The following is a 5814-nucleotide window of genomic DNA, read 5'->3' on the forward strand; positions in this document are numbered from 1 at the left end:
AACTCTGAGGCACTCAAACCTGGTACCTCTGTGGGGTTGGCTCCCACTCTGGAGAGATATCTCTTAACAATCAGGCTCTCTTTTTACTCAACACCAGAGGTAAGACATGACCTGAGAGTCTCTCCACACAGTTCTCCTGTGCATACTAATTGATCTGAATTGACACACAAATGAAATCAATTTGCCACCCCCAATTTCTTTGAACAAGACATGGAAACAAATCTCAGCAACAATCAAAACTTCTAAACCTTCTGCATTTGCTCAGGGGCCTTCTGGCTTGCAAGCCTAATTTCTCGGAATACCTTTCCAAGAGGGAAGCAAAATCACACGCTGTTGGAAGTTGGCCAGGGGAAACAGTGATGGTTACACAGCAGGCTCCCCACCCAGAAGAGGAGGAATGGATACTAGCTCTGAGAGCTTGCTTCTTGCAGAAACACCAATGTTTGAAGAAGGAACAGCAGAGACATCATTGGGCCACACAATGATTAGGATGCATGCTAAATATGGTCAGCAGTATCCCAAGTATACAGATTAGCTCTGATGGGTTAGAAAATGCAGTTATTGCTCTCAAGCAGTGCTTCCTCCTGGGGGAAGAAATTGTTTGTTCTTTTTGAACCACGAGAGCTGCCTCTGGGTCTGCAAAGAAGGATGACTGGAAGCTGTTCAAAAAGACAACTTAACCTTCCTCCCACTGGGCAACTTCAGTTACCACAAGCTTAGACAGAGATGTATAAGCTGTCAAACACCACAAAACTAATTCTAAATCTCTGAACCAAGCAAGATTCCAAGCATAAATAGCCAGCCTCATTTTGCTTTCAAACTCTTTATAAAAGGACAGACAAATCTTTCTTTCCCCCTATTCACGCATAGAGGAGAAAGATAAAACTGGATTTGCCACCAACTGTGCCAAATCCAACATTTGGTCAATTCTTTCAAGCACAAGCATTTTTCTGGACACTCAGCTCTGAGAGTGTAATCAAATGAAATTGATTTTGCTTCTGAATGAATCAACTTTATTTTGTGGGGGTTAAGTGGACTTGGCCTAGGTCAGCTTTTAGGTTGTATCCATTGGTAGATTTAAAGGGACCACCGAGTACATCCATATGTCAGTGTCCTTGGAGTCCTAATGTAAGAGGAAAAGGCAAGAAATGCAGGACATGGCTCCACCCTCAAAACCATTGCCACATAATTAAGTGATATTTTAACATTTTATTTATCCATATACTATCAGGAGAGGCAAATATATGGCAGACTATAATAAACAGACATAGTGAATAACATCAAACAACCAAACAGAAGGTTTTGTGTCATGAGGAAAAGCCAACAATATCAATGAGGGCTACAGGCTCAGAGGAAAGGGGAAACTTGGGATCCATGTGGAATTGAAAGAGAAAAAACAGGAAGTTGGGCTTTTGAACAAGTCACCCAACAGATATACGTGTGCCTTCACTGAGCACGTTCGGAATGTCTTAGCTGATGCTGTACCCTTTATACTTACACCTACCATACTCTTCCCAAGGAGAGAGTCAGGGATAGGACAGATTGCCAAATCCTGAAAGAAACATCATCCAAATGGGTAAATACATCTTTCCAAACGTAGAAAGTCCCAAATCACTTCTCTGCAATGTTCAGAAAGATTTACTCCGGAACACAAAAAGGTAGCAACTAATTCCAGCTTTCATATCTGAGTACTATAATTTCTATATTCCCCTGGGAGTTATTCTATCACCATTTTATTTTATTGCTATGTTTGTTTTTACGCTGGGCATGAAAACCTAAGACTTCATGACACCAGATTCCGTGGTGCTGATTCACTATTTTATACCTCAGCTAGCCCCTCTGAGAAAAGTACTATTGAGATATATTCCTGTTTGAGAGAGCTATCATTTTACTAATCAACACAAAGCCCATTGCTGAACAAAAGACATGTATTTGACTGTGTTTATTATGCATCCTTGGCATAAGTGTAAGGCTTTGTATACAATGAGGACTAAGGAAAGTGTTAGTTCATTCAGAAAGTCAGTCAAAAGCAGCTGTTGGTTTCAAACAGTGAGAAAAACTGAATGAGGTAGGGAATTTAAATGCATTGTTTGAAATTTCATTAATGGGGTACATTTAATGACAGTGGGAACATGCATAAAGGAGACTTAATTATATTTAGCTCACCTTCTTGAAATGGAGGTCTAAAACCGGAATGATATGATATATATTTTAAGCAGTAGGTAAAAGGAAATATAATTTTAAAAATGATATTATGCTTAATTCTGATTGGAATACAACGGAGAAAACATATTTAGATCTAGGTTCCTCTTTTTAACAAACATAAATATTCATAGGAAAGTGTCTAGGGTAGTGAAGTATTCAGAAACTGCACCACATGAAGAATGGGGAGGGCATTTACCGAATTTTAATCCTGGGAGGATGGCTTCACAAAAGTAGTATCCTTGAATGACTGAAGAACTGCTTCGTGGCTGCAAACTCATTCTATGTTGTTCTACAAGGGCAGAAACCATGAAGAAGTGAGCACGATGATAGGGTTTCCAAGCTGCTAGAACTGCCCAGTGATGGAATCAGTGTGGCAGAAGCAGAACAAGATGGGACAAGAAAGGGAAATAGTTCAAAGGGTAAGAAACTGAATGAGGAATCATATTGCAGACAAGACCCAAATCTCTACATAAAAGGAATCAAAACCAGGGGAACTTTTTTTCCCCAATAGAGTTTATTTTTTCAGAACAGTTATAGGTGTACAGAAAAATTAAGACCGTATACAGAGTTCTGGTATACCCCACACCCAGTTTCCCTTATTATTAACCACTTACATTTGTTACAATTAATGAATCAACATTCATACCATATTTTTAATAACTGAAAGTTCATAATTACTCAGATTTGCTTAGTTTTTCCTTATGTCCTTTTGCTGTCCCAGGATCCTATCCAGGATACTACCATACACGCACATCATGTCCCTTTAGGATCCTCTTAGCTGTGAAAACTTCTCTTGATTTTCTCATTTTTGATGACCTTGACAGTTTTGAGTACTGGTCAGATATTTTGTAGGATGCCTCTCACATAGGATTTGTCTGTTATCTTTCCTCACAATTAGACTGAGACTGTGGGCTTTAGGGGGGAAAACCACAGAGGTAAACTGCCATTTTCATCACATTATATCAACATGGTTTCTCACTGCTGATGTTGGCCCTGATCGCCTGGCCATGGGTGTTTTCTGGGTTTCTTCACTGTAAAGTTACTGTTTCCCTCCTTCCTTTCCATGCTGTACTCTTTGAAAGGAAGTCACTATGAGAAGCCTACAATTAAAGAGTAGAGATTTATGCTCTCTTTCTTAAGAATGGAGTAAGGAAACCATCATTCTCAGCAAACTAACACAAGAACAGAAAACCAAACACTTCATGTTTGGTTTTCACTCATAAGTGGAAGTTGAACAATGAGAACACATGGACACAGGGAGGGGAACATCACACACTGGGGCCTGTTGGGGGGTGGGAGGCAAGGGGAGGGAGAGCATTAGGAGAAATACCTAATGTGGATCACGGGTTGATGGGTACAGCAAACCACCATGGCACATGTATATCTATGTAACAAACCTGCATGTTCTGCACATGTACCCCAGAACTTAAAGTATAATAATAAAAAATTTTTTTTAAATGCTACCAGAAGTGAGATGCATGGTGGCTATTTTCCCTTCTGTCAGATCTTGATGAATAAAGCAATCATAATTCATCTCTAGAAAGATTATCTATACCCTGGCATTTGAAATGCTTTTTATTTAGAATAGTAGTAAAAGTGGAAAAAGAAAAAGGAAATGATGATGGAATACCAGACCAAGGGAATTCCTTGGATTTTTCCAAACACTTTAACCAACTTGAATTTTTGGAAACACATGGACACCTTATTCCTACTGGTACTCAAAGTCTTTGGGTAGGCAATTCTGATGAAGACGAGGAGCAAGATGAAAAAAATGAAGAGTGGTATCAATTGCAAGAAAAAACAATGGAAAAAGACTCAAGCAAATTGCTTCTTTGGGCTGCTGAAAAAAATCGGCTTACTACAGTACAGAGACTACTTTCTGAAAAGGCCGCTCATGTGAACACTAGGGATGAAGATGAGTATACCCCTCTTTCTTCATCGTGCAGCCTACAGTGGACACATAGATATTGTCCAGGAGATCATTTCACAGGGGGCAGATGCTCATGCAGTGACTGTGGATGGCTGGACGCCCCTGCACAGTGCTTGCAAGTAGAATAATTTGAGTGGTTTCTTTCTTACTGCAGCATGATGCAGATATCAATGCCCAAACAAAAGGCCTCTTGGCCCGCTTGCATCTTGCTGCTGGGAACAGAGACAGCAAGGATACCCTAGAACTCCTCCTGGTGAACTGTTACATCAAGCCAGGGCTGAAAAACAACTTGGAAGAAACTGCATTTGATATTGCCAGGAGGACAAGTATCTATCACTACCTCTTTGAAGTTGTGGAAGGCTGTGCAAATTCTTCACCTCAGTCTTAACAGTTCTGGTAATTTTCTTAAGTTTCTAAGTACCAGTGCCTCCTTTGTGTGAGATGTAAAGTATTCCCATAATCAAAGTTGACATTGAACATCTTAGTACAAAAATTCAGTGGTATTCATTATAATGTTCTTCCAAGTGAATTGACTGACTTTGATGTCAAAATGTATCTGAAAGTTGTTTGCATACATATTTAATGATTAAAAAAAGAAGGGAGTATCTACATGATTTACTTGGAACTCTTTTGAAAGGGACATTTGTTTCTTCTCCATCATTTATTTAGTCATTTTCAGTATGGACTTACGGATATTTATGTTACACTTTGGGTTATAATCCAATACTGCTATATTTTGTTGTTCAAATTGTTCCAGCTTTGTCCATTGGAAATTCTTTCAGTTGGGTTATGTGTTCCTCTGTTCCTCTGACATAATCCCATCATTGTAAGTTTCTTTTAATTTTTAAGCGCTTCCTTACTTTCTGATATTACAAGATGCTTGAGGCTTATCTCGTCTGTTTCCTGCCCCAAAACTATAATCAGCCATTTCTCCAAGGAATCCTGCTTCTTTTTAATGGTTCCTATACTTGTATTATAGACCAAGATCTGGATTCTAGGTGTGTTCATTGTTGCTGGGATGCTGTTCTTTCTAGCCCCTCTCAGCTAACAGAACGAGGAAATACGTATGTATATACTAAATTATGAATATACATTTATCCATAAGTATTTCTGTATCTGTATTAAACTAAATATAAATTCACACTGATGTCTCCAACTGTAATGAATTACCACATGGACCATTCCATGCTTATCTATAACCCCTTGCTTATCTGTAACCTCCCACTTTAACAGTGAGGAACCTGGCTCCCACACTTCTACTGCACATTTACTTAATTGTTCAGTTGCAGCATACATGTGTAGCAGTATCTGGATTATTAATCTGTTCCCCATAAGAAACAACTTTATCAAATAGCGTGCAGTGCTTATTTGAGTCTCTTTTGACTTTAGTCTTATAGACTTTACTTCTAGACTAAAGTTACATAGGTCAGCACCTATCCTACCCGCTTCAGTGGTGTAGTTTTGTATATTTGCAATGCAATCAGAATCTCTTGTCACAGTCTGAATTCCTTCCTGGGATTCTTGGAGCTCCTAATTTTTTGTTTGTTTGTTTGTTTGTCTACATTAAGGTTCTCTCTTTGTGCTATAAAATTCTATAAACTTTGAAAATAATGTCATGTATCTAACATTATAGTATCGTGAAGAATAGTTGTATTATCCTAAAGATCGATTGTGCTTCA

General features: G+C 38.8%; 1 pseudogene; it reads left to right on the forward strand.

The window, feature by feature from the left end:
- Positions 1 to 397: 397 nt before the first annotated feature.
- Positions 398 to 4523, forward strand: LOC101142259 (ankyrin repeat domain-containing protein 49-like; annotated as a pseudogene).
- The last annotated feature ends 1291 nt before the right edge of the window (positions 4524 to 5814 follow it).

Source organism: Gorilla gorilla, chromosome 4 (assembly GCF_029281585.2).
Source record: "Gorilla gorilla gorilla isolate KB3781 chromosome 4, NHGRI_mGorGor1-v2.1_pri, whole genome shotgun sequence".
Lineage (NCBI taxonomy): Eukaryota > Metazoa > Chordata > Mammalia > Primates > Hominidae > Gorilla > Gorilla gorilla.